Here is a 22347-nt window from a genome sequence, read left to right as displayed (position 1 = left end):
ATAGACAAGAAGACTTGTCCAAAAACCTTCTTATAGTTCGTTTCAAACGCAAGGATCACTATGGGGAAACCCTACTCTTTATTCTATAATTGGAAGTTATCTTAGTGCATACGGAGAAGCTTTTGTAATATTGAAGATTGTAACTGGTACGACGGAGTGAGGGGTGGAAATCGACGATGCATGTACGACAAAGATATTACAAGCGCTGGATTTCTGTATAGAAAAGTGTAAAATAAAAAGAAATTCGAATTCTAGGCTCAGTTGTACGTATCCAAATGCATCATATCAAGGAGAAAGGAGGGGGGGGGGGGGCTTGAACCATTCTAGTTTAGACCTACAAAACGCGATACAAAAAAGGAACATGGCGGAAAATAATTTTTTAGACTTTAAAAAGCTCCAAAAATATATATATATTGATATCAGTTTTGACTCAACCATAAATATCGTATTTACGATTATTTACGACAAAAACTTTAAGAAAATTCGCGACTTTTTTTAGTAGAGTACCGTTTCAGAAAAGCTTGTAAAAACAGGAGCAATTTATGAACTTCTTGTAAGCAACTGAGCTCCAATTACGCAAAAATCAACATATAATCTATCTTCGACGTTTTCGAGATCTTGGTGAAATTTAAATCACTTTCATTTAATTATAATTACAATTACGACCTCGAATCTAATGTTACAAAGTGTAAATTAAATTCTCCCCTCAAAATTTATTAACTAATCGATAATAATAAATGAGGAAATCAAATTAATCGATTATTTTCCGCCCAATTAAGCGCTTCCATCTCAATAAGAAATTAAATTATCATATTTCCCTGTAGATGTCCCCTTCTCCTCGGTTTTAAAACACTCGGAACAGAATTGAGAGAGAGCGAGAGAGTCTGTAAGTTGCATACGGGGATTAAGAGAATTCTAGAGCACTCTCGATGGTAGTGGGGATGGTAGAGGGAGAGAGAAAAGGCAGTGGCAGACGAAGCGCAGCACCGGAAATGACGATCAGTGTGTCTCGGTGCGTGATGAAGATCAAAAGAAGCGGAAACTAGCTCGGCGCCGCTAGCCTCTATTTTGGATAAGATCCCCCACCCCTTCTACTCTCGCTCCCAGGCCGACAAAACATTTGAAAATAAAAAATTTGCCTACTCCTGGATTTACAGTCCTGATTGTTGTAAAATAAAAATGATATAATGCTTAAATACTTCCTCCCGTGGGGGTGGGAGTTCAAGGGTACTAAAAGGGGTATAACCCCTCCCTCCATCACGGAAAAAACCGGAAATAATTAGTCACACCACCATATCTTTTTTTAAAAATTAAAAGCAAGCCAAAAAACCAATTCTTAATAGACCGTGAAACAATTACGACCTCAACATTAAATTTGATCTTATTTCGATTTTTTTTCTTTTTAATTTCAGGGTTGCAATATTATTTGCTGTAAAAACTGCAAAATGGTGTTGATAAAGGTAGCCCACTTTCAGGGGTAAACCTCCCCATGTATTTTCAATCCGCGCCTGTAGAAATGTTTAACCCGCCGCACTTCGGTGCTCAGGGAGAAGCCAACTTACAGGGGCTCAAGAAATACTCCGTTGTCAAACAACTTTATTGTTTTAATTTAAACTAACGCATCTATTAATAGATGAGAAAAGACACGCACCACGAGCTACAAATATTTTACACGAGAAGACACACCTATGACGTCATAACAAAGCCAAATTTCCTATTTCATTTTCGATTTTCAAATAACCAAAAATGAACTTATCGGGTCCAATTTTTCAAACATTTTCAAGTTTTCAAAACTATCTAAAACTAACACACGGTAGTCCGTTTAACATCTGTTAAAAGTAAAACTACGCCCCAAATTTTATATTCCGTTTAATTAAGTCTAGTTTTAGTAGACAATTTAATTGCATAGCGTCAGCGATGAAACTTAAAACAACGGCTTCATTTTGTATTCAACTCACCTACGAATAAGGCAAGGACTCTTTCTAGAGCAACTCCGATCGATTTACTTAATCTAATTTAGTTTCTCAAAGGAAGTCGGTCTCTTAAATTAAATCCAAGAAGTTTATCGATTCTGAAACTAGAGTCAAATATAAATAATTCCATACCTGAAACGCGCCGCTAAATAAACTGGAAATTTCAAACGATTAAAAATGAAAAATAAAAAATAAGAACCTATGCTGATTTCATATTAAAATATTCATAAAAAAAAATATGATTTCTAATATTTATAAGGAAAGGAAAGTGGTATTTCTATTTTTTTTTTATCTAACTTCTTTTCCAGTATATTTTGCACCGTGGTTCTGTTTCAGGGGGGCACTATGACAATGTTTTACTTGCAATTAAGACTCGCAAAACAACAAGGCTGTTAACTTTAAATATCATTCTATAAATAGATCGATACATAATTACCAGAAGTCTATTAATGGAACGAAAAAAATTAGTAAGTGGTTAATTTTTATATAAAAATCTGAACCGAGTACTGAATTCTAAGGAAAAGTTTCTACTTCAAGCTATGATCTTCAAGGTAGAGACGAACGAAGCGAGTCTAGTGGAATAAAAAAAAAACTGTCCCTGGCGTATTTTTCGATCGTTGATATTATTTGGTATGCGAAACGACATTTCATATTTTTCCCCTATTTTTGCCTTTTAAGGTCTGCTTTCGTTCTGGCCCTGACTCCATTTTCGCATTGCCACCGTTTCGAATACAAGAGACGCTACTATAAAACCTTCCCTCGCATTCCCCCCTGTCCAGTAATCCTTCAAACACTATTTGTTTTCATTTTGTCACGTGGTGGTGGTGGTGGTGATATTTCTCCCATTTTTAGCACCCGAGCCGTAGTGTAGTCTTTCAGATCTACTAAGCATTGTGATGCCAAAATGTCTTTTTCGAAGACAATATAGACGCGTACTGAGTAAAATTGATCGAGGGTTTTCGGAAATAAAGACATTTTTAGTTTTCCATAGCTATGAACCAACCACCATGGAGCAACAATCAATATTAAATGAGATTTCCGAGTTACTATATATAAATATTAGAATATTCAATTTATATAAACAAATAAAGTCCCATGTATTAATTCAATCTTATTATAAAATCCTTGATCAAAAAAGATCGTCTCAAGATGAGGTCCACGTGCGCCCAAGAAGGCAACGCGAGGTATGACGTCAGAGTGGTAAAGGAGGGAGAGAGAGAGCTTGAGATGCGATTGAGGAGGGTGGAATATCGGTGGTCGAACGGCGGCAGCGCGAGAACGTCTCTCGTGGCGCGAAGAAGCTCGGGGTAAAAAGGGTTTTACTCTCGGTAACCGATCAAGATTGGAGATCGAAGTTTTCTCCGCTCCTCCTCGATGGACGGACGTTCGACGCACCTGCGCCGTACGGATAAAACATCCGTTCGATTGATTGTGGACGCCCCCTGACCAATTCTTTCCAAACTATCCAATCAAACTATCAGACCGTCTCCCTCTCCCCCAAATTCCCCCTTTAAAGCCAATCAATCGCTATTTTATATAAAAAAAATGGATTTCATATAATAGAAAAAAAGAAAAAAGAAGGTAAACCTCAAGAGACAATTTCATTCTTTATATTTTTCTTTTTTCTTCCTCTATCTTGATCCGCGCGTCACAGATGACTAGACGTCCATTATTTGATGACGTAAATAACCCACGTGTGAAAGGATAAACATTCGCGTTAAAATTGGAGTTTTACTTCGAGTTATAACCATCGGTTAGTGGAAGAAGTGGCAAGAGAAGTAAAGGAAAAAGGAACGAAAATTTTGGCAGTATGGCAGCGTATGAAGAGAGAGAGAGAGAGAGAGAGAGAGAGAGAGAGAGAGAGAGAGAGAGAGAGAGAGAGAGAGAGAGAGAGAGAGAGAGAGAACATTTTTTGACCGCGGTCAACTCGCTTTATCATGCCAACGAGAGAAAAAGGCTCGTACTCCCCACGGAATGTCATCTTTTCTCGGACACAAAAATGATATTAACGTCTCTTATTTTTTACTATTTTCCCTCCCTGTCCATGCTCCAATAGAAGTTTTTTTTTCTATACACGAAAAGGGTACTCTATACAGCATCCCGCATCCCTGGGAATTTTAGTGGACTGGTGGTAAAATTTATATTCCCGCCTAGAACAGACTATTTACGCTTGTATATCGACCGTCTCTAGCGCCCGCTTTTTTTTCTCTATTGGTATGGGGTCTTTTTTTCCTTCTACATGTACATGTTCATGCACAACTTTCGTGGGAGGACCAAGCCGTACTCTGTTTAAGTTTGGGTATATTAAATAGTAAAGCCCTGTTAAAGGCATACAGAAGTTACCATCGAAACAGTCTGTTTGGAAAGATTCGATGGCGAAGATGAGCGTGGAAGAGTGTTCTACCACTGTTCATCACCCTTCTTCCACACAAACCCCGTTGTTCATTTAGTTATATTTCGTGTCAACTGCATTTGACACCGTTGCTGTTGTTTTATATATTAAAGTGTCCCGTCAAGGCTCAACTCAGAAATACCAGAACCCGAGATAGTTTCGCAACCACAAAAAAAATCAAAATATTGTATCAAATATCTATTATAGCCTTAGAGAGTATCAGAAGCAAATAGATTAAAAAAATAGTAATAAGATTAAACATATGGTTAATATCGCTAAGGGAAATTACAGCTTCGATATCTAACGTTATCTCTATCTAAGCTTTTAAGCAAATAAGTCAATATCAGTATATGTTTGACTCTCTGCAAGCTTCGGGCAACGCAACGTCTAATTTCTAAAGCCCCTTTCCCTTATACCCGAGGATATAAATGAATAATACTGTAGGGAGGCGGTCGTTATCTCGCCGCTACCCATTGAAGGAATACAATGCCTAATATTATCCTCTACAATATAATCGTTCCCCTGCATGCAGGCTTGAGGGGAACGCTAGTGATACCTATACTGGGTTAGGAGGTTGTTGAATCTACAGGTAGATCTTCGATTTTCCTCATCATTCGATATTCGGTTGGGTTGAATTGGGTTATCCGGCGAATATGGAACGAACGAAGAAGTCTTAAGGGAGATGGAAATATCTGTTAAACCTATTCCGAATTCCCCCCTTTTCCACAGTATTCCGCGTTGCTGAGTGGATAAACATAACGGAAAATCATGGAGGACTTCGTAAATCAAGAGGACCAGAAGCGAAGTGTTTCATTTCGACCTAGGAAATATAACTCCTTTACTAAATTAAAATGACCTTGGTGTGCTATAATCCTAACGATACCCTCGATATTATACATTTTTGTATATCGACAAAGCTATCACCCGTTTTCCCACTGGAACTAGCTTTCGTAGCCTCGTATATTATGTTTGTTAATTTGTTACGGATGTCATCTTAATGGTAAACACGGAAAATTTCCAATTAATACCTTAATTCAGCTCGATATATTTGCTATATACAACTACCCACCCAAGAACAATATAGATTCGGTATTGACCCCAATTTAATCATTTTCATCCCCAACTTCAATAAACATTGAGTAATTTAATATAGATGAAATTTGGAGGAAAATAAATATCATATCCTGATTAATTTATATTAGAAAATCGATCCAGTCGACTCTCTATGCTTACATTATATAGGACTACACATTGGAATATTTGAAACGTTACGCGACTGATCTTTTAAGATTAGAGGATTACAAACCGACGAAACAAAATCAATGAAAAGATCTAACATCTTTAAATATTCAATATACTTTGAATTCTCTAGATATTAAATATTTAAAATCTCAAAGCTTCCGCACTATAGTTTTCACAAAAAGTTCTTGAAAGATATTTTTTTTTAAACTTTGATTTATGGGAGATGGGTATTAAAATTACTTCGGCTATTGTTAAAAAGAAATTCTTCTCAATTCAGCTAGGGATCAAGACACAATGAGAGAGAAAGAGAATTTTTCTCTGAATCTCTTAACTAATTCAGGATGATAATCTTTCTATACTAGCCCAAAGGGAGTTTGCTCGAATATCGACTGGGATTGTACACGTCAAATTCAACATAATCTTTAACCGATGGAAACTTGTAATAAAGAATAACCCACTACGTATGAAAAACAAGCGTCGTTACAGATTGACATAGTGTTACTTTGGTGGCATTAAAAGACATAACACGAATAAGGTTTCCAGTCTACAATGAGGGGTATCTATCCTTTCGACGACGTCTATATTTATCCGATGGATTTCGGAATTACCATTAATAATATATCAAAAATCCGGTACATGAGACGCGGATGGAGAGAGAGCGACATTGCCTTGGGTTGCTGCCTATTCCCCCCCCCCCCCAGCTCGCTTCATCTAAAATTAGTTTGGATGGAATACGAAATAAGCGGAAGACTGAAGAGAAGACGGAACTAAGTTCATCCCGAACGTTGTCATGCCAACGAAACGACACCGGAACATACAAATATATAGGATTGTCACCATACGTGTGTTGGGTATACCCGAGAGGATGAACGACGCCATGCAGATAATTTTCAAAACTTAAAACCCTTGAAATATCCCTTGAGTATTTTTTAATTTCTTTTCATTGTCTCCAATATATAAATAAATAAAAACTGATCTAAAAATCATGGAGGCGGAAAAACCTCCGAACTGTATGTAGAATATCTAACTTATTTGGGCCGGTATAACTTTGGAGAGAAATAAATAAGCCTCCAGCTTTTGAAGATGGAAAAGATGTACAGGAGAAGAAGAAGCCCAAGAGCGAGCGGGATCTTCAAGAATGGAAGGGATGAAAAAAAGAAGAGAATATTCTACCGGGGATTGGGCAAAACCATTGTTTAACCCGAGATAGTGGTCCAAAAAATAATAATAAATAAATAAAAAAAAAAGATCCAAGAATAGAAATCCTCGCGTCAGAAAAATGTATGGAAGCGTATCAAAACGAGAATAGTTCCTCCCCGATATTTTCGATTTACAAACATAAGTTTCATTTTTACGCGTAAACAACGATGGGGGAAGTTATACGGATGAGATCCGGACGTGATAAAGCCAGCAATTCCTGAAATGGACCAAACTGAAGCTATCAAATTCAATAAATATTGTTTAGTTGGATCTCAAAAGGGTTTTTTGAAAACGGTGACGTTGTTAGTTGAATGATATTTGTGGTATTTGAACAACACGTAATGAATAATGTATTAAATGAAGTGAATTTTATTGTTTTGATAGCTTCGTGTAAGTCGACTTCAGTTCCCCTCGATAACAGAGTCAATAGCAACGGAGAGGGAAAGCGAACGCTCCAGGGCAGCACCGGAACAGGGGCAAAAATGATTCGTAGCAAGTTTCTTACGTGAATTTATATTTTAAAGTTTAATTTTTTTTCACGGGAGTTTGAAGCTTCGGATTTGATGCCGTAGCTCTTACCGTTATTGCTTTTTTTAGCTACGTTTTAAACCTTATTCAAAATTCGTAAATAGATAATGAGAGACTTGAGATTAAAATGGATCCTCTTTTCATACTTTTACAAGCCGCGAAAGGACAGAATTTGCGTATTTAAAATTCATTTTTGTCCGAGGATCGCGTTACATTTCAAGACTGGAAAAGTTTCTTATATATTTTAAATTTTTAGAATCCCCGGAGAACTTTATAGTGAAACGATATTTTGAGTAGGAAAAAAAAAGTTACGCAAATTAAATTCATATTTAATGCGGTTCTACTAAAATTAAAGAACGTGTAATAATTTTAAGGAGACATCTAAGGAATTTCATTTGTTTGAAATAATTACTAATTAGTTTTAAAAACTTTTTAAGCTGAAAATTTAAAACAATTCATTGGTAATTTATAATAATAAATTATTTTAGAAGCGGTGAATTGTTTTTACAGACGAAGGTTGACTCTTTATGATCCAAAATCAGCCACAGTCGCTCAAAACCACCCCATTTCATTAAAGCCATCTAAAAATATTAAATTTGCTTGACCTCTCAACCCGGGCAACGATTTCCCAGCCACCAATTATTATTTTATTCCGCAGTAAGACAGCAGAAAAATTTCTGGATTTCTGAAATTGGAAAATTTCCCTATTTCACGGGTGCGTAGTTCGCGGGCGCCAAGAGCATCTGTAGTCCACCCCCGCGCAACCCGCCAAAGAAAGCCATGCAAATCGAAACACATAGCTCTATGCCCAGCAGCTGAACTAACGTCAACCGTGTGCGTATAGAGAGAGAGAGAGAGAGAGAACGGTCAAAATTGTAGGAATATATCACGCGAGAGATTTTTCTATTACACCCCCTACTTTTCATGTCCCTATACATATATCCCTTCTCCCCGATCTCATTCTTCTATCTAGCTACCATAGACAACACTCCCGTTCTACCAAGAAATTATTCAATTGTCTCAAGAACAATGAAAGCTTTTTGCTAAAGCTAACACTTTTCAAGTTGGTTTGACCAAGGAGTAGTAGTAGAAAAGGAGTTGAAAATTGTACAACTGTGGAGAAAACTTGGTTATCGCTTAGGTTACAATGATCAACTACGGTTCAATACTTTGAGGATAACGGAATACATTCACGCTGCATGGGGTTCTACGTTACCCAGTTCATAGCCATCGGCTATAATCTTCCAGAGTTATTCTGGCAAAAGCAAATAAACCGAGGACTATACCACCGGCAGGTGTTTTTGGCCATGCCACGGGTTTTAATAATAAACGCCGAATATTTTAAAATCTTTCCCTATACTCAAAGTACTAGTGTTTAGAAGCTCGTAACTCGAAAAGATTAATCAGAGTCAATAGCTAGAAATAAATACCTTAAATGACGTTATTTTAGATGATAGACTTATTTCCATTTCGTTAAAATTAACTTCTATCTCTATCCGATTAAATATACTGTTATAATAAGTTTTGTATAGTGATAAGGTTGCCTTATATAAAAAGGGGAAACATTATTAAGTTCTCTAATAAAATACAGAGCAGAAAATAAAAGCTATATATAGGGTTGTTATTTCGTCGTCCAAACAAAACCGACAAGGGAATGCGCCCCAGTATAAGAGCAAAAAGAAAAAACGTTTAATCTTGGTTTATTACTGCATATGGTGTTATAAGGCTGTACTGTAAACATAGCGGGGAGCTATTACTTCCGCTGACTTCCGTTCCGTCACTTCCGCTTTCTTTACCCATACCGCGCGGCGTTGTCATTAAGAAAAGTTCTACCCATAGGGGGTATTATACTCCGAGAACCCAAAAACAATATTTAACAAGCAAACACAAAACTTATACCAGTAGATTTTGCATCCCACTAATTGCGTAAATATTTGGCCTATTATTCTACATACAGGGTCTAACTTGACCATTCAAGACCACGAATGAACGAACGCGGTTGTCCAGAGGTCAAAGGTCCCCGACGCATATACGTTTCCAATCTTTCTTTAGACAGTAGGCGATTTATTATGGCGGAATGGTTGGTAGGGCAAACGTCACTCCTTAATCTTGGAGAGATTAAACCTCGCCAGCCAGTCCCACGCGAGACTATGGTCGGTTCCTTCTTCGTCTACCATTGCCCTTCCTGTAAGATTGACGGGTTCTCGGGATTAAGAAAAAGGTCCGTACTGAACCTTATACCCCGTACCCACCACCAAAAACTCAATTTCGAGAGCCGGGAACAACAGTATTCCCACGGACCCAGTATGGAATGAATGAGGAGAGCTTATTCCGCGTGAGAGGACTTGATAATTTCTAAGACTACACACGTCTTTGATGCGCCGTACAAGGCCTAACAGTCTGGTAGTTAGTTTTAAACGCCGACTGGGTCGATAACCAAATGGTATTTTACTTAAAGTATAAATATCTTGACTTGATTTTTAAATTTTGTTTATTGCAGACAACCTGAACAGAGACAATCCACCAACGCCTTAAAAGGTAATGGGAAGGTTTGACGTTAAGCCTTGTACCTTTTCAAAATGCATCGACACTAAGGAAAGCCAGGCAGGAAAGACTAATGAGTTTTAAATTCCCAATAGAAAAACCTTATTTGAAACCATAATTCAGAGGGAGCAGGTCGTTCAAAGGGTATAGCGGAATCTTCAGTAACAATTGAAGAATTTCAGGATTGAAAAAAAAAAGCTAAGAAACAAAACTGCCCCGCACCATTTTAAATGATCAATATCCGCTTAAACAAAGTTGGGTTTCAGAAGTATAAATTTAACCGATGCTGCTTCTTTATTTTTTCTTTTAAGAGGGTAAAGGGCAGGGACGCCGCTGACCTCAAGGGACTAATAGCAGTTTAATTATGATTAAAAACCCAACTCGACGTTCGGCCCCTCGTTTAATTTTAATTAGCGAATATCCATCACTCGAACGAGCTAAAGAATTTCAACCAAGATAAAAAAGAAACGTCTAGAGACAAGAAAACAACTAGAATGTTTTTTTTTTTTCTTTTTTGCTTGATCTTCTGTCTTTTTTCTAGAGGCTCTTAAAAATACCACTTTCCAAAAGTTTTCCAAAAATGGGAAGAGGAGAGATCAAAATATAGGGTTGGTACTTGGTACAAAGTGTTCGAGGACAAATCTGTGAAGTTATATACATAGTTGCAACCTCAGTTTTGCCTTTATGGCGAAGTGATATTGATAAGCGTTCGTTTGTTTAGAATCATGAACTGCTGTCGTGAACTTAATTTTGTATTGTAAACACCAAAATGTCGCATGTTTATTTCAGTTATTTATCAAAATTATCAATCGCAAGTACTACCACTCCAATTCTATCAGTTACTTCCAAGCCTGCAACTAAGTATACGTCACTTGTGTGTGTATATATGATTCGAAAATATTTCTCCAGAAAGAGAATCTTGCCATATAACGCAAGAAGTTTTGAGAACATAGAAAAAAACCTAGAAAACTATTCCGGAATTCTATCCTTACTAAGATGGCTCTAGCTTCGTCACTTAAGTATAGAATTAAGTTGATTCAGGCTTCACTTTACTGTAGTGTTGTATCAATTTAAACCTTTAGCGAGTGGAAAGGTTAGGTTTTACATTTGAAAGCGGGAAGCTGAAGTGACGCTACTTTTCAACAATGGAAAAGAAAAAAAGGAACATTTTGGCAAAACAAGGAAAGCTAGGAAGAAGCTCTCTCGCGCCACATTCCGCAGTAATTTCGGAAATTGAAGTCCGAAAAACGGAAGAATAGCATCGGGTGGCTCAAAAGAAAGCGGCAAATTAGCTCTAAAAATAGAGGGGACGACAATACGGCGACATTCCAACCATCTTGAAGAGTTTTTTTCGTTCCCGGGACAAGATTTGGGTTTTATAAAATTGCCGGGGTGACGTTAGAGGTTGCCCCCTTTTCAAATTAGGTGCCACTAAAAGCGCAATTCGTTATCGTTAAGTTTAATACTACAATACTCCTTTTTTCCCCTCTTAAGACGGTTAAAGGAGGTTGCAGTGAAATAACGTTTAGTAAAATTAAAAATAAAAAGTTAATTTAAAATACCCTAATCGTAGCTTCTTTCTTCAGGAATTTAAATAGCGAAAGACGAAAACAAATACGAGAAATGATGTGTATTAGAGAGTTAACGCTAGGACTTAACAAAGTGTGGGTACGCTTGCTTGGTTGAAGCCTTTTTCTATGATTTACCGGAACAACACAACACATTTCGTACAAGTTCTGCAATGGGTCAAGTCTTATACTTAATTCAACTAAGGGACTCCTTTTGAACGTTTACGAAAAGAAAGAAATCTCAGCCTTGCATCTTCCGGACTTACTAATTCACTTAAGCTTCCCCAAATAATTTCGACCATTCAAGGCTGAGCTCAGGTGTACCATTCATCGTTCAAACACCTATAGAAATAATTTCTTCGAAGTTCTAATCCTCTTATCTCGAGCTACAAGAGTTCTCTAATATACCGAGTGATCAACACTGACAGTAATCACACCAAACTAACACAAATGAAAGTGGGCCAAACACAGTGTGTCGTCCAAATTAGCCAATAAAACTATGTATTATTTTTTCTGTATCTTCAAGAATGTACATACCATCAGCTTTCTATATACCTAAAGTACTTGGGGACATGCACTTACAGCGAGTGTCTCTTGAAAAGACTCGGTTTTGCGGGCGGACATAACACAAAGAAGATTTGAGGAATTTCTTAATTTTGTTGTTCAGCTGAGGCTCCCACGCCTTGAAAATATACGTATGTATGAGTCTAGTATGTGCAGCGAGGGACGAAAACTGTAGTGAACGACGCGCAAATTTACTGTAATAAAAGGTACCAAGAAAGAGGTATGGTCAGGCCAATCTTTTCGAGTTAGAGCACCTTTATACACGGAAAATGGTCGTTATATACAAGTACGTTGGGGGCAAGCAAACCTTCGAAGTTATAATTTCCGGATGTGGCAATTTAGTAAATTTCAACCCTGCCAGATATATTTTTTACTTGTTTCGCTAAATTAAGAAAACCTGGTATGACGTATGACGCGACGAAACAGTGACCGCTACCGATCTCTAAAAGGCTAATACAGGACTTCATAAATGTTTAGATATCAGTATGTATTTGACAGGAAGTACGTCATGTTGCCAACTCAAAACGGTTTAGAGAGATAAATTTTGATCATGCACATTTTCAACATGATCACTGGTTAGTTCTTAACGAAATCACTTCCAACTAGCGCCCCTTTTATACGGGTTGGGGTGGAGTCCAACATCCCACGTATGAAGGTTACTCGTTCGCTATGACTGCGTCGCACCACCATTCTCCTTAATATTATAAGAGTCCGTCCAAAATATGAAAAGGACCTTTCTAGAATCTTTTCTCTTCGGCGGGGCTGTTGGCCTCTCTCTTCATCTCTTCCCCGGTTCCTCCTAGCTGTTTGGAGCGTGTGACCACGCAGTACCACTACGTACCCAGCCAGCTATTCTTCGCGAGCAATTAACCCTTTTGTACCTCTTTTACGGATTTCGGTATTTCATCGGCGTTCTCCTTTTGTTTTCCTTAAACCCGCCAGCTAAGACTTAAGTTCGCACTTCACTTTAACATTTTGGAGAGCTCCGCGTTATACGTTTAAACGAATTAGTTTCATCAAAATCGGCGTTAAAATAAAAGTATTTCAAATGTTAACTTAATTATGTTTCGGTGGAAAAGTATAGTATAGAATTGTGCCTCAATTTAAACTCCTTTTAATTAGAACAATAATAATCTATAAACATTAATTTAGGGGTCCCTACAATTGACACGGTGGAGATTTATTAATTTCAAAATTGAAGTTTATAATTGAACTGATTCGGTTTGCTGGAAAAGAGAGCTTAATTTATTCGTAATTCCAAAGGAATGCGTTTCTGCGTTTTAAATAGAGTGGAATTTTATAATTCTTCCATTCATCAAATATGCAATAACATAATAGCTAGCTTAAAATTAACCAATCAAATCAAGTTATGAACTGATTGCCTAACAAACAGGTACGTACCTATACCGAGGCTTCAACTAAATTTACATTTGATTAAATTTAAAAATATATTTACGAAATCTCTTTGTATTAACCGAAATTTAAATAAAACATATATTTCCCGGTATAATTAAACTGAAGTCCTCTGAGATGAAGTTCATAAACTTATTTCTATTTCTAGTATTAATTAAAAAAAATAAAAATAAAAACTTTTGCAGGCAAGATGTGAACCAGCCATTTAAACCACGAGCATAAAAAATAGCTACAAGCGAGCGGAAAATGTGCAAGTCGCGTTTAAGAAGAGGTGGAATTTATGACGATGTTCCTCCTATAAGAACATAACAGAAAACGAAAGTAAAAAAAAAATGGAAAAATGTTTTCGGATGAACCGACGGAGGCTTGAATATATATATAAAAAAATTGCAAAACGCATTTGCCAGAGTGTAAAAGAAAGCCCTCCATACACCCCCGCTTTTCATTTTAGTTCCGCGCTTCTGGGAGAAGGTAGGGGGGGGAAGGGGGATTCGCTTAATTTCACTCCATCACCCCTTTACACTCTTTTGTTGGACCAATGATGTTGCTAAATTAGTTTTTTAATTGAGTGTCCTAATGAATTGCGCCATCAGTAAGCCTTTCCCGCCATATAACCAAACTCCCGGGTTACTTTACAGCGTTATTGATATAGAGGGAATATATACAGACGTATTTTAAATAGTGCCAACTGATAAGGAAGATGCTGGAGTGGAAAAAGAGGATACCAAATATTTCTCTCTTCTCTTATATATATATACAGCGGCCCTTCCCCTTTTCAGTTTGCACGCGGCATTGAGCGTATTAGCATTAATTTTAATAGAGAGATTTAATTATCGCTAATTGGATAGCATTAGGTTTTGTCGAGAACTCTTTTATCATGAATGTACTGAATTATCCTACGAATGTAGAACAATAATTGCAATAAAAACAAGAGACTCCTAAATTTCACTTCCGGCAATAGTCAAAGTTTTATAATTAGGAACAATCAATTAGTAAACTAATTGCCTTAAGATACTCGCGGGATAAATAAATAAATTCTTCTTTACACTGATAAGGTCCATTATACGCTTCCGGCCATGTTTGTAAATTAAAATCCAGGACTAATTTGCTAATTTTCAAGACAATATTATCTTAGATAGAAACCGCGTATGACACTATACATACATATCATCTCGAATGTTATATTGAAATAGTCATAATAACGCTCTCTCCCACTCAAGTCTACTGTAATTAAAATTGTTGAAATTCACGACGTTATTTGAGGAGTTGGAAATGAAATTTCTAGTGTCGTAACTTAAGTTGAGAACAAATATTTATATATATAAACTAAACTACAGTTTAACAAAGTCAAGGTCAAAAACGTGAAATTGAATAGAGGTACGTGGCGGTGAAACTAGTTTTTAGGGGTAAACTTCCCCATATATTTTCAATACACCCCTGTAGAAGTGTTTATCCCGTGAGCAATTGAATAAAAATGCATTTACTTTTCAAATTATAGCGAATTCCTTTTAAAATAGGGAGCGAAAACTTAGCTTTCTTTACAAAGACGCGCTTAGGTGCTAATGGAGACGCTATCATACAGGTATTTTAATCAATATTCCATAATTAAACGACTTAATTGAGGTAATTTATTAACTATATTTTCATTTTCAAAAGATGAAGCTTTTCAAAATCACTTTCCGTCTATAAATTGGTCTCCCATACGAGAGCGATATAACGAAATACATCTAGAGGGTATAGTTTCTTGTTTATACCGTCATAGTTTGTTAGACTCGCGTAAAAAAAACCCTCGCTATTGGAATTTAAATTTTCTTTTACAAAACCGTGTCTATTTTCAATAAGAAACCACGATTGGAGATCATCCCAAAGCTTGCTCTTTCACTGTCAAGTAATATTGTAAACGAAGCATAGCATGCATCTCCCGCCAAAAGCAAAGCAAGTGAATAAAAAGTAGGGGAAGGCGGGAATGAATATATAGTAGTCTGTAGAGAGGAGGAAGTGGGTATCCAAAGACGATTTAAAAATTCAAAGGGAGAAAGAAATCTGCTCTATCTTCTTTACGACATTTCGGAGATCGTAAAAACCCCGGGACACCTTTTTCGACCATTTTCGGGACAGCCAGGAAAAAAAAATAATAATAAAATATAAACCAGTAGAACCCAAGCTTAATAAGGGGAAAGGCAAAAAATAGATATATATATCGTAGAAAAAGGGTATAAGGTAAACCATAAGTTTATATTATATCAGCTTCATAAGTGTGACATCCGTTTAAAATAACGAAAAAAGCACGAGACATTTTCCACTTATTTCTCAGTTCACGAGACAAATTAATCGAAATCACGTGGAAATAAAGAACATTTCTTGTATTGTTTTCAGCAGTTCTTTAAGCTGCAAGGCGTAACTTATAGAGCCTAGACCATCAACTTAGGTACGGGGTAGACTAGAGGAAAGAAATAGTGGATTTTTTTATGACCGTAACAAAGATATACCGTATAAACGAACGTTAAGGTTTTTGGTATGGGACTTTGCGAGGCCTCGTAATTTCGCCAGTCGAATATAATCTTATCTTACGTTGGTTATGAGTTATTAAAGTCATCTTTTCTTTTATATCTTACGGTCCTCACCTATCGAGAGAGAGAGAGAGAGGAGAAGGTAAAGAACAAAGGCTTTTATCATCACGGCCTTAAAAAAAATACAATATTAATATTTTGGACAAGGATGCTATAGCTGCAGCCGTTATGCTTTATTATAAAATCGTAACATGTATCTTTCCTTCACTCAGACTTAATGATGGTTATGATTTTTAAAACTTAAAAATTAAAGATATATTTTTCTTAGTACGCCTGAAGAAATGTTTCAACTGCCGCTCATTAATGTCAAAGGTAAAGCCGTCATGTAGGGTAAAGTTCCTTATCTTCTGTATTAATGTTTATCTTCCTTCAAATGCACTAATTTTAATATTAGCATGTGATAATATATTATAATTTGAAAATTAAACGTTGTTCCTTAAAATATGTTAATTGCAGCCAAGAATTATTATTATTATAATAAACTTAAAATTAGTTAAAGTGCCTTAACAAGGAGAAGATAATTATAATAATTAAGTTGGAATGAATATCAATTCTATAGCTTCCAAAATGAACTTTTGAAAAAAAAAAAATAAATACTTCGACTTCAGGAGCAAGTTCAATTCAAACTACACTAAAATAATAACTGGTGTAGCTATAGTTCAGGGTTTTTGAAGGTTCCCTTTGGCCTTTAAAAGGGTTCCAGGGCAAAAAACAAAACGTTTCTAATAGCGAACGAGAGAGCGGAGGATGGTTATACGCATACAGTCTCTCTTCTCACACTCACTAGCGGAAAAGATGAGAGAAAATGATGCTTGGTGATGTAGGCTCAATATAATATGCTAAGGCCAAACTCCTACTTCTACTACTACTACTCCCAGGCTCCTCACGGGATAAGAGGGGAGACTATGAAACTAATTTCCGTTCGGATCTCGTCCCCTCGGGGGTTTCACAGAGGGCGTAGGGGATGGAGGGAAGAGAGCCGCTAAAGGGCCCGAAAGCCCCACTAAGGGCAAAAGGCGGGACGCGTGATACAAGGGTTAGGGAAGGGCCGCCGCCAGAAAAGAGGGCCAATTTTACGAAACCGAGAAAGAGTACAGGGAAAATTGACGATCTACTCGGCTTCATGGGCGCTTTAAACATTCCAGACATCTACACCCTGTCCCAACATCGCTTGTCCACGGCTGCAACCATAACCGAACCTACCCCAACACTTTAACCATAGTGAACCGCGACATTGGGGTCAACACCATGGTAAGAAGGGTGTTCCGCGTGCGAGAATACCACGTAATACTCTTAACAACTAACGTAACGATTCCCCACCCTCGAGTGCCAATAGACCACTTTTACTGAAAGATAGGGCTAACTTCGTTCAGCCTTTACTGATCTAGAAAGTGTAACGGTGGATAAGGATAAAGTATTGGGATACCAAAATTGCCTATACCGACTTAAAGGGAAACACAAAAAAGGTAGCCCGAAAAAAGCCTTCAAAGATCGGATCGTTAAGTTAGCTTTTTCCTCGTCGTATTCTTTACGGAGATGACTCTGGGCTCGCGGGAGTTTCCGTTCATATTCCCGGGGCCACTTTGCGATCATTCCCAGCATCCTCCCCTCGGGTTCCGGACTATCCCGACAGACTTTACGAGGTTCGCCGAACAACTGCACCCTGGTGGGCATCAGCCTCCAAACATAAACAAGCGCCGAGAAAAAAAATGGGATCTTTTCGAAATTATTATTTAATCGTATATTTTTTATATACATATATTATCCTAGATCGTATATACGCATCCAGATGATGGATTGAGAATTAATTCAGATTGAAGCGGTTTAGAACATAAGTCGGGCGTGGCTAACGGTAGTAGTTAAAAGAGGAGAGTACGGCTAAAGATACTATAAACAATGAGTGGATATAGGGTTCCTCAGTTGACCTCTGAACTGGTTAAAGAGGTTATTCGAATAACAGTGAGAAACTATACACTTTCATTCACTCTCCCTTTGATTATCTACCCATAACAAAGCGGCAGTCACGCGAGAAACTCTACACAACATAGTCTAAAAAGCAACCCAAGTAAGATCCAGGCAAGCTCTTGGGTACATGAGTTAATTGTATTTAATCTTTCATTGACTTCTGTACGGTCTTAAGTATACATTCGCAAAATTAACTTCATGGGACTAACAAGGCGAAACATTAAACTTAGCTAACATGGTACACTGCAACTGAAGTCCGAAAGTTCGCGTCACACATTCGTTTGTTTGGGACTACGCAATCCTCGCTAGGCCAAGGAAAAACTAAACCGATTATGGCCGAGAAACTTAAGGAAAAGAGAGAACGGGCCGGGAACTGACCACCACTCGCTTTCAAGTCCAAAGTTTCTTAACAGAGGACTCGGGTTATTTAAATACATTAGTAACCACTAGAGAATAGCTACAAAACAGATAAGATGACCCTAAAAGAGACAATAACCAGTCTACTACGCGACAGTTTTGACAAAGATGATAAAACAAAAACCTTCCTGGATGTGAAACTCAAGTCTCTTTTACACCATGAGATAATTTCATTGTCAAACCTACCCTAAACAATAGTAACGTTACATTTAAGACTCTGGATGGACAAAGAAAAGTTAACCCTTTTTTTGTAATTCAACCCCGAGTATTGAACTGATATATGGAATAACAAAACAGGTAAAATCTTCATGGAACTTTTGAAAGAAACATTTTATAAATAAACCAACAGTAACTTCAGAAACGTCCCAACATTAACTTATGGGTACCTTGTCCTTTTAGTTATGGTATAAATAATTTAATATTCATGTTACGACTGAATAAACTGTTGATAAAAATAGCAAGTGGCATTCCAGAACATTTCGCTACAGGAGAGGGATAAGGAAAAGGAGTAGCCCTTTGCACACATGCACTAGATAATAATAACAGTAACGACTTAACGCGTAAAGTTCTATTAAATTTTCCTATTTGCATTAGCCAGCCAGGAGTAGCATAGCGTTAGATTAATAACAATTAGCGAGAATTTCGAGAGAGGGAGGGGGGTAAAAGCAAGGGCAGTTTAATTCCACTCTTGAACGTGAGCAGGCCCCCAACCCTATTGCAAGCATGCATTGCATGCATGGTACAGCCTAACAAACTCATAACTAGGAGTTATGTTTACGGGGTAGACAAATGAATGCCTCGGGACCGTACCAGGACTAGAATAAGCTTCCCCCTTGAGGTGTAAACCCCCATTGAAATGATCTATACGGCATTAAATAGTGTCGCACTCCCTTTGAGGCATAGAGGTCTAGTTATACGGATCTTCTCGAGTTTTATTTCTACTTGACCTACGCTATATACACGCTTAGCTTTGTTGAAGGCACCAAGAAGATCCAACGGCGCTAACACCTACAGTCCTGGAAAGTGTAACGTTGAGCTCGGAGTAACAAAAGGGTAGAAGTATTTCCCTTGTTGGATGGATATAGCGTAATTGCATAGCGCTCGCTCCTCTAAAATGGGAAGACTATCTTCTAATAGCGCTCGTAAGGAAAAGGGGTGGACCAATTAGGATCTTTATGGGATTAGCAGGAAGGGGGAAAAGTTCAATTCTATTTCGCTTACATACATGATATTATTTAATCAACGCCATCTGTATTTAATAAAACCATGGAAAATAATATAAAAAATATATAATATTGATATATAGTTTAAAGAGACCTGTAAACAGTTTCAACTATTGTATAATATATTATTATATCTTAATCCGTTCGTGGTAAGCGGATTAATAAAGTAAACGCATGAGTAGGTAAGAAACAGTTAGGACGATGCTCATTGCCTGGGTTTAAGGCATATTAATCAATTTCAAACGAATGCACTGGCGCGAGCTCATTTGCGATTAAAAGTTGGTATTGTCTTTAAATCCGGTGTATACTGTTTTCCAGGACGTCGCAAAGTCAGCACGAGATAAGACAATTGGAAGCGCCTGCGAACTATATACATATATATCCATACGTGTTGGAAATTGATCATTTCGACTTAATTTACAATTATCTAATAGCCTTAATTTCGTATCGGTAATCGTTCGGGATGGGATGGGAGAAGGGACACAGTCCGAAAGCCGTTCGTTAGGCTCCCGATAGTTTATAATAGAAATTCGCTCTCGCTAAAGGTCTCTTGGTTCTCAATTCGACATTCTGCAATTGTCCTTGATTGATACGTTTTGACTTACTAACGCGTTATTAACGTATATACAGTCTCCCTTTCATTTCCTGCCCCTAAACCCTTCCTGCCCATCGCGATTAACCGGAATTTACCATTTGGGGTCTCTTGCGTGCCAAAATGGTACCAAAGTTATATCATTAAAAGCCCATCACTTCAATGTAAAACGAAGGAGGTCTTTTTGTAAAAACTGCATTAAGTATTTATCTACCATATACTCAAAATGAACCTAGGCCTCGAGAACATTGTCGAAAAATTGGGGACCAAACACTTTCGTTGACCCACGACCCCTGACCTCTTAAACTCGCTTTTACATTGGCGACATCAAGAAATGGCCTTTCAATATTTCACCCTCCTCATTTAAGTCTAAGTGATCAGTTCGATTGAAATGGAGTCGTAACAAATTGTGATAGTTAAAATATGGTCCAGTTTATGGGTTTTAATTCAAATAGCGAGAGTCGAGGAATGGAATTAGGACTACAATATTATTGGAATATTAACGCGCGGTTCCTAAATTGCGCGGGATGAAAGTTAAGTCCCATAACGCCTATATAGACTAGGCTAGCTATCATATGGCTTTCGTCAGGAGAAGTTAACCCGAGTTACGCTAGGCCTAAATTAGGAACCGCCATCCAGGAAACAGGCGATGATGTAAGGATTTTAGTAGCATCTCTGTTTTATATCAAAAGATGTTATTGGTCGGTCCAACGTAAGGCTCCGCGTTATAGAAACAGTTGCGGATATTATACGTGAAGTTGTAACTTACTGCAACACGGAGTGTTGTTTAAGCGTTAATATATTGGAAAATAATATTGCATGGCGTTTGGTCAATTATTACTACACAACACTTCTTGTTCTTAACGGTGTTAAAGTGCCTATGAAGTGTTCTTTAAAGGGCAGGTGAACAATATATAAACTTAAAAATGTTCATTTTCTACTACCCTAAAATCCATCACTCAAAACGTAACCTAATTTTCAACATAAGAGCTCTAAGTGTACGGGAAAACAAAAAATTAAACATACCTCTAATAAAATAAAAAAGAAAATGAAGAAAATAAGATACCTCTTCTCTCAAAAGAAGATAGCGAGGCATTATCTCATTACATAGAAGAAGAAAAAATTGGTGGGAAAGCAAAGTGGTATACTTTACGGTATAGCCCAGCCAGAAAAGGTAAACTATATACAGTAACATGCGCCACGTGTTCAGTTCGTTTTTTATTTTATTAAAGAGAAGAATATGATTGCATTAGCAATAATAGGCCAATCTACAAGTAGCCAGGCCACGAGGCGTTTTTTCCTCTACACTTTCAGTACCCGCACCTTTTTTTTACAACTACGCTTTTAACTAAAATCAACGACAGGAAGTTTTTCTTACGAATTACGGTAATAATAACATCCCTTCCAGAAAGAAACAAGATCGGAAAGACGTTATAGAGAAACCTGAAATTCAGAGCCTCATAACTCTGGTTCTTTTAGAGGTCGAAGGACATCCTTTTAGTATGTCATAGCCCCATTTCTTGCCTTTCAAACGATACCAAATACTTAAGATTTGAACTAAAGGGTCAGGATTAAACTATTGAAATCGTTTAGAAGAAGTCCTGTGAACTTTCTAACCTTCCCAGGGGTTTAAAATGATAGCGTGCAACCGCGGTTAGACCTAAAGAAGATTGTAAAAATTGCCTACAGTCTTTTTCGACAGCGCGGAACGCTTCGTTTTTTTTTTGTAAGAAGGCAGAGCTTCGTATACGTATCACCCACACACCTTTAACAGAATCAGAGGAATGCAAAAGGAAGAGCGGAATAATAATAATAAAAAAGGTAGAAAGTTAGATAAGCTTGGCACGAGAGAGGAAGAGGAAGAGAGAATTCGGAAGCTACCCGCGTGCATTTTTCTTTTATCAAGGTAAACGGCGTTAAATTGTATTTTGCATTTTTGTACACGTAAATACCTTCAATAGATAAGAGTGGAGGAGAATTTTTTTTTGCCAAAGTTATTTGCGCTTGCTTCTAAGCTCGGAGTAAAAAAAATGTAGAAAGTATGATAGACAAATTAAATTTTATGAGGACGTACTAAGGCCTGTTACGTTTTTACTTGAATTGGAACCATGGGACTACTTAAAATCATTGATACGATGTTAAGGTACACGAATTAA

The 22347-nt window shown here is 37.3% G+C and overlaps 1 protein-coding gene across 3 annotated transcripts in view; it reads right to left on the bottom strand.

Annotated features, from left to right (window-relative positions):
- Positions 1-22347, bottom strand: part of LOC149717950 (endoplasmic reticulum-Golgi intermediate compartment protein 1-like) — a 96471-nt gene that overhangs the window by 45344 nt on the left and 28780 nt on the right. The window lies entirely within an intron of this gene.

The sequence above is a fragment of the Phalangium opilio genome, unplaced genomic scaffold (assembly GCF_054372755.1).
Source record: "Phalangium opilio isolate 3A_F unplaced genomic scaffold, DU_Popi_V2 ptg000003l_1, whole genome shotgun sequence".
NCBI classification, from domain to species: Eukaryota; Metazoa; Arthropoda; class Arachnida; order Opiliones; family Phalangiidae; genus Phalangium; species Phalangium opilio.
The sequence above is the reverse complement of the archived record's forward strand: the minus strand, read 5'-3'. Positions and strand labels throughout refer to the sequence as shown.